We start from the raw sequence: 8148 nt of genomic DNA, 5'->3' as shown, positions 1-8148 counted from the left end.
CCACATGTTATATTTTGTTAATAGAAATGTTAGCTGAAACTGCTGATTTTCAGGCATGAGGAAATACATTTATTTCAGCTGCTTCCTTGTGAATACTTATTTTGCTCCTCTCAAGGGTTGGTGGAGAAGGGGAAAGTGAAGGAGAGCGTGCCACGGAAGAGGATGCAGTTGTAACAGGTAAGTTTGGTGTACCCCAGGAAGATTTTACACATTGAAAATTTCCTCTGCTACTCTGCTAAGAGGTTCTTTTTTTTTTTTTTTCCCTTCCCTAGTATCCATTTCATAGAAGATCAGATTTAAAGCCATTTGAATCTCAGAGTTTAAGCTCTCCTAAATCAGGATCAAGTGTAAAATATAAAAACACCATCCTTAAAGAGAATGAGAAAGACTAAGTGTTGATGATGAGCCAGCTGGGGATAATGATGATGCCAGGATAGAGAATAAATGCAGATAAGAATTAAGATTTATTTTTCTCTTGGAGACTACTCATGATGTGTAATTTCTTCAAAACAGAATGCAGAAAACATGTGATGGGAGGTTGTTTTAGCACATATGGAAGAACTAAGAATGACTCAATAAGTCTTTAACTTCAGTTTATACAGCATATCAGTCTACAATAACCCTTTTCCCCACAGGAGAGAAAAATAGCTATCATACATTTGTATTGCAGTTATTACTACCAGACTTATTGGAAAAAATCTGTAAACAATTTCAAAGTGGTGGCCTTATAACAAATGTAGACCTCCAGAGTTTGAGATTCTATTGTTCTAAGCGACAACATCCCAAAGATACCTGCTGTTTCAAACTGAAGCGGCTGATGAAAACACACCATCAGTACCTGCAGTGTTCCCCTTCCTTTGAACCCCCAGGTGCAGAGAGGCTGCCTGAGCATCACCTGGCTCAGAACCTCTTCTGGACTCAGCATTTCTTAACAGGGTGAGCATTAGTTACAACCTCACCTGTAACTGAAAAGGCATCCTCGTATAACTTAAAGGAAAAACTATTCTGCTTGAAACCAGGATAGCTACGTAAGAGAACGGAAGGTCACGCTCTAAAATGAGAGTTGCAGTCCATCGCTGTGTATTAGAGCCAGTTAAAAGTACACAGGAGTGCAGTAGATACCCACTCAGCATCTTGTTCTCTCATGTTCTACCATGTGAAAGAGAAAGTTAATAGAGTGGTATGTTTTCAGTAACTATTCATTTTATTTTAAAAGGAAATAGGAGAGTTAAAATGTGCAAATGTATACTTCAGTGTAAATCAATTTATTAACAACTTGGAGGCAGTCTGTGTTTTGTTACAAATCTTGTACTCTCTCTCTCTCTGTCCCTGGATGTCACTGTTCTGGAGACTCATCCACACATAACGAAGCTGTGACCTTTGCAGAAACTAAACCAGTTCAGGGTGGTTTTTTTTTTTTCTGGTCTTCATTTAAACTAATGATAAATTGTTCTCATTTTTTGAAAAAGCTTGGTTATCATGCTGTTAGTGGCTTGTATGACAAGTCTAGTTGCTTCTTTTTTAATTGCAGAATGAACAGGGGCTAAAAGTTAACTAGCATCAACAGTAACACACAGAATTAAATTGACAGAAGTTAAATTTTTGAACTTGCAAAATTTTTTCTGCCGCAGGTGCACACATTTTTCCCAAGTAGTTGCCTAGGAGGTTGTACGGAGTAGCTGGATATTTGGAGTTTAAATGTATGTTACTGTAATGGTGAAAGCCATGGGTGAAATCAGCAGTATAGAAGCCAGTGAACCCTTAGCCAGGGCTGGCAGGGCTCCAGGCACTGGGCACCTGCTAGCCCTGCACAGGGTGAGCAGAGTCGTGGCCGCCTCTGAATTTCCAGCTTGGTTTTCGTGTCATCAGCACAGCAGAGAGTGGGGACGATCACCCCAGCTGTGACAGCAGGTGACACCTGCCTTTGTACAAAAAGCAGAAGGCTTGCAACTTCTACTTTAATAATACATACTTCAGTCATAAAACGGTGGTCATTCTGAATGAAGGACAGAATCAATTTTATCTGTCAGAAACCACTGTGACTTTTGAATCAGTAACGATTTTTTAAGTGCAAAAGTAATTAAAAAAAAAGAAAAACAGACAAGGAAAAAGGAGACAAGAGCACAGATGCATGTGTCAAAATATTTTATGAAGAGACTATTCCTCATACATCTATTTGACTACCCGTCCTTACAACATCACTAACTTTGCATGTCCCAAGGGGTGGTGTACTGCAAGATGAAAACGTAGGGTTTCAAGAAGGCATACCACAAATCCAGAGCTGAGCTGTAAAATTTCATAGGCCAGGGGCAGTGAAGACAAGAATCATCAGTTTCTTCAGAAATCAAAACTATTCATAACAGTTATCTATACTTACAAAAAGTGAATGAATAAAGGACAGGTGGAACTGTAATAAGACCAGCTTGCCTAAACTTTAAGCAACTCTTCAACTTCACACGTAACCGTAGAAAGGATGCAGAAAGTAGTTATGGTTACTATAATGCAAATATAAAAGACAACATGAACTTCTGGCCAAAAAGTCAGCTCACAAAATCAGGCAGCATTAGCAAATGTCAGCAAGGGTAAAGAAAACCGTGTCGTGTACATTTGTTAATAAATCTAATGAAGAGTAAGGCTAGTGCTGATCTGTTACTCAGAGTCAAAACTATAGCCAGCGAACACCAGAAGGTCAAACTACACCTTCACCTGTATCAGTTTTGAACAAAAAAAAACAATAAAACATAAAAAGAAATCTATGAACAAGTCACTAGTATAGTTAGTACCAAGGCCAACAAAAGCAAGCGCTCTAGATGATTTCAACCCGAGTATTTCCAAGTAGCTTTCTCCCAGGACAGGTGAGCCAGACAGCAACCTCTCCAAACCATTCACTTACTTTTGGGAGACACCGGGGAAAGAAGAATCGATGCACTGCCTAGAGCCCAGGAAAGGGGCAGAGGAAAGCCAGGGAATCCAGCAATGCAGGGTCATTTCAGTCTAATTATTTTATTCAATAATTTTAAAACTGTAACCACACCAGCAATAACAAGACTATATTATTAGAAGAATTATTAATAATTACAAGCATTATTAGAAGAAAAGCAGTCATCATCCTGGAACACACAGCAATGAGCAACTTAGGTGCCCTAATCCTTCTGCTGTGCATCAGTAAGGGCTCGGCTAAAATTTTCATGGACAAAGAAAACAGCACGGAAACAAAGAGACATTTAGAAAATATGACTTGGTATGAAAAACTTGATGAATTGGACTTGTTTGGTAGGGAGGAGAAGATTGGGGTTTTCTTTTGTTGGAATATCCCCCCCCCCCCCGGTATTTAATTGCAAAGTTTGAAAAACTTCTAAAAGATCTTGAAAATGCTGTAGCAACAGCCTAGTTCTTTACCCTGCAAACTGAAATACTACCAACTTCTAGTAATAAACAGACATCCTTTAAAGATTCTGTGAAGACCGCACTAGGATGATATTTTCCATCTGTACTTCTCCCTCCTCCTACAGCAGGTTGAATATAATAAAATTTAAGTTTTATTTTGTGGTGTAGTTACTTGTTCCAACACAGAATGATGTGTCAGCCAGCCCCAACTTGCGTTGGTTAGACAGGTCAGGGAAGGAAGGGAAAAAGGAGCAGATGTTGATAGCCAGTCTTCTCACAGTATTTGAGAGACACAACTTTTTTAGTGATATTCCTTCCTTTGAGAACCTCTTGATGCAAAATATGTTCTGCATCATTAGTTAGTTCCATTTCGGATTTCTTAAGATACCTTGCACTGAAACTATCAGCAAGTGCCATACGATCATCCTACCTTAAGCTAAACTGTAAGCTAAACACTTTGGGACCAGATGGAATATATTACAAATACAGTTCTCTGCAAAAGCATCCACAAGCAGAGCGCTAGGCAGAGCTCTGTATTGTTCTCTGTTCAAGACGGGTCACTTTTAAGCAAGATGTTAAGACTAATTAATTTCATATGCTGATTTCATACAACATTTCAATTTTAAATTGAATCTGTGCAGCCTAAAAGGCCCTGAGTGTACTGCATGTTCTTGCTGTAGCTACAGCTGCATTTTCTTCCTGTAGAGAGCCCATGAATCTCCTCAACACTGCAATATCCAAGTTACTCTTAAACAGCGATAGGCAGTAAGGATGGCTCCACGGTCCGAGGAGCTCAGCAGCAAAGTCACAAATGCAAGCCAGTGCACAACCAGGAGAAAAAGACAAGCATTCAAACTCCCAAGTCAGGCCACCGCAGCCGCCCCAGCCGAGGGCAGACGACAAAAACCGCCCTCAGGTTCCCGTGTCCTTTGTCCGCCCACCCAGCCTAACACCCACCGCAGGCAGCCGACGTCTGGCGGTGTCACAGCTCTGACGTTCTCAGAGGGAAGACTCAAAAGTCCAGGTCCTCAGCTGGAGCTGCCTGTTTTCAACTCCACATCTCCCCGGCCGCACTCACAAAAAGCTGCTCAAGCATTCACAGTAGCGAAAGACGAATTCTCCCGCTTCCTGTTTTCACAGGGAAATAGGAAAATTGCTCCCCGCTTTAATCCTGCACTGACTTTGGAACCGAACAGAATGGGGTGTTTCATAAACAAGCTTAGACTTACTTTGTTTCAGGCAGACTGAAGCTGCTTAGTCCTTCAAATTGGAGCAATTACTTTTCTTTAAAGGGACTTGATGTAAGTCAAGTTGCATTTTAAAACAAGTCAACAGAATAGTATTTTAAATTGCCAAGTTATGTTAAGATCTAAATTAGCATTATTTAGCATTTAACTGGTAAAACTTCAGCAATGAGGTTGTCCTACTTGCATATCAGACCCAACAAATGAACAAAAACCAGTTTGTCTGCTAATATGCAGGCAGCCTTGTATCATGCAGATATACGGAGCTAGCTTAGGTACTGAAAACAACATACTGAAGTCAGTATTCCACCCAGAGTCTCCCTAAGAGCTTACGTATGTTAGAATAAAACAAAGTCAGTCAAGTTCCACAACACCCCATGTCTTTAGCTTTGTGAAAAAAAAAAAGTGGCAGGGTAATATTAGCCTAGACAAACCACTGTGCCAGTGCAAACAGATTGCTTTTGCTACTCAGATTAGCTCAGACATCTGTAAGCAGCACTTGAAACAATGCCAATGTTTAATTTATAGAACTCGAATAATTCAGAGCTTGCCATTAGTGTTATGCTCTCAGAAGCCATCATCTTTCCATGGTCACAGGGAGAATACCACCTTTTCCATGACTGGAAACGGTTTGACCAGGACAGTTAAAGCAGTTTCACAGAGCAGAGACACTAACTCACAGTTGGGAGAGGAAAAAAACATGGACACACACGCCTTCAAAAGTATAATTCCCTTCTGATGCAAGTAAAGTTTAGGTATGCGGATGGGATCTACTCGTCTTAAATCCTTGAAGGAAACTAGTCTGTGAAGACAAAAATCAGTTGAATCGATAGTATGCACTAGCCTGGGTGTATCAAAACATGCTTTGCAATTAAGCCTTAGCACATTAACAATTTAAAACACAGTAGACTTTTGTGCATTTCACTGGATTCCAGTCTCTGTTCATGTGCAGTTTGATACAGGTCAGTTAAAATACTGAACTAGATTTTACTTTAAAAATGCAGACTCTGTTTAAGAATTGCATATTAGTCACCATCCTGCTTAACAAAATCACAAGATAAAACCACTGAAAAAAACCCAGAAGCTGAAGCAGTAAAAGTTCAAAACATTAAAGCAGATGCAAATCCAGGTTCTCCACTTGCTGTCTTCAATCACAGTTAAAAATCTATCCTGGACATCCACCATTTCCCTCACCCTGCAGGCGTGCACTCTCAGGAGCAGCACTGTTTTGTGTATACTTACTTTAAAGAAGTACCTATGTGGGGTGTTTCAAGACCCATCCAAGCCCACTAAAGGATTTTTAAAAGTCCATTGAGACAGACAGGAAGACTCCTGAAAGTCTGGTGTAGTGTACCTAAGTATACCAGGGACCTTCTCTTAAAATTGAAGATTCAAGTTAGGCACTTGACAGATGATCACAGTTCAGCCATAAACACAGCAACATTTTTGCTCGGCATGCTACAGCAGGAACTTTATTCAGTTCATTTTGAAAATATTTGCAACCAAAATTTATTTTTGTAAACTCACAGAAATAAGCTTTAACATATAGGCTGTATACAACTCAAATACAAGTAATACTTTTAGCAATAACTTACAGATACAAACTAATGATAAACTACAATTTCACAAAGAATTGTAAACATTTTGCACAATTGTCAGTCCTTTCTTTTAGGCAAAGTGCTCTTTTGATGACAAATAAATTAACACACACATAACTAGAGTGGACTACTTCCAGACAATACAAAAAGGTGTTTAATAAGGCTTGTAAACAATGTAATAGTTATTTATGCAGAATCCATAAAAGTGTCTTGCAGGCTAAATATACTTACATACCTGGGCAGCAAAAATGATCTTGAAAATGCTTTAGATGTTAAATAAAAAGTTAACATTAATATCTTTCCAATGATATTTTTAATACACAATAAATGACTTAAGGTTACATCCTTAATAGCTTATATCCCTGACAGAGAGGAATTAGGTGTGACTTAGTGGCAGTTGTGTCATTGAATGGGGTAGCAAAGGCTGGAGTCCAAGAGCTGTAGGTGAATGAGCTACAGAAACAGAAATATGTACCAGTCAACTTTATCAGAGGTAGAAAAAGAACACAAGCTAGTAAATCCCATTGGGTAATAACAGTTCATTGGTCCCAACCACCGCAGCATGCTCTATTTTCCCTAGCCCAGCGTTCACACTCCCCCACCCACAGCCCAGCCTACGCCACTGCTCTGGAGAAAAATGAGCTCAGGCAACACATGCGGCTGAGTGTCTAGTTCTCCCCAAACCTTCACAGTCTCTCCTGATCACAAACATGAGCCAAAGTTGTTGACTTGAGGGGTCATAAGACACCCAGTGACGGAAACACACTTTTGACCACCGGGCTCCCCTCACCATGTGTTACTGTGAGGGAAGCTGAAGCTTTCAGTGAAGTGGCTGGACTGGGTATACCTGCAATCCTTGGGGTAAGGGCCAGGCAAGTGGGTGGTAAACAGTTTTCATTAAAATTACTGTTATTAAAAAATGTGGCATGGTTTGTGTTTTTTTTTTTTAAAAAAAAAGGGGGGGGTTGATTTTTATTACTAGTATTCATAGTTTGGAGGAAGCACAAAAAGCGGTCTTCACACCCAGATCCTCAGCTATGCTCTTACAGTGAAGGGCTACTGCTTGAAGAGGCACACCACTTAATGAGGTGTAGATAGCAAATACAGTATTAAGATGTTCGATAAAGAATACTAGAAATTAAAAATCCATTCCATTTCTTTAATTGGTACTTGGTAAACTGTTCTTGCTACAGTCAACAACGATTTTACTTGGATATGCAAAGTTGTTATACATACCATCCATATAGCTGTGTAGAGCAGTTAACATAGTCCCATCCTGGGGTACGTACGCGGAGTATGCCATTTCTTCTAACATGGGAGGAGACAGCCTGGAGGGCTGCACTGCTGTGACAGGAGCAGTAGATGAATGATTAGGACTAACGTGTTTCTTATGGCGTGCTCTGCAATTTTGAAACCACACCTGGAAAGGGGAAAAATTTGCATCATGTTGATAGATTGCATTCTGTTTCAACATTAGCATAATAAAAACCTCAGAGTTCTAACTCCAGCTGAACTCAGTTAGTTAACTGGGCCTCTAACGTAACACTGACAGTCCAAACGAAGCAGTATCCCTTCTAAGCCTACACAGCGCCTTGGACAAGCGTGACCAACTCAGGAACGCTCCCGCAGTGACCAGCGGCCCACAAAGGACCCCGCTGCCGCTTCGGCTGCTGCCTCTCAGCATGTCCCCAAGCCCCAACGCTGCCGACCACCCCGCAGGTTTTTCCCAGGGTACCCACTTTCCTTTTCACATTGAAAAGTGTGCAAGCTTCCTTTTTTTTTTTTTCCCAAGGCTTGATCGCAGCTGCCAGATACCTCATTTCTATAGAAACACTCTGTCAATCTTCCAGGCCAGAATGAGCCAAGGCAACTGCAAACTTATTTTTATTTATTTAAACTTAAAAATACATTATTTATAT

At 40.3% G+C, this 8148-nt stretch overlaps 1 long non-coding RNA gene across 1 annotated transcript; it reads right to left on the bottom strand.

Moving 5' to 3' along the window:
• Positions 1 to 6074: 6074 nt before the first annotated feature.
• LOC104159935 lies at positions 6075 to 7652 on the bottom strand. Its single transcript, XR_696434.1, has 2 exons — positions 7466 to 7652; positions 6075 to 6682 (listed from the first exon to the last, which is right to left on the bottom strand). It is a non-coding gene; the product is annotated as an uncharacterized LOC104159935 (long non-coding RNA).
• Positions 7653 to 8148: the final 496 nt, after the last annotated feature.

The sequence above is a fragment of the Cariama cristata genome, unplaced genomic scaffold (genome assembly GCF_000690535.1).
Source record: "Cariama cristata isolate BGI_N322 unplaced genomic scaffold, ASM69053v1 scaffold33723, whole genome shotgun sequence".
In the NCBI taxonomy this organism is placed as follows: Eukaryota; Metazoa; Chordata; class Aves; order Cariamiformes; family Cariamidae; genus Cariama; species Cariama cristata.
Note: the sequence above shows the minus strand (reverse complement) of the source record. Positions and strands in the feature narration are given on the sequence as shown.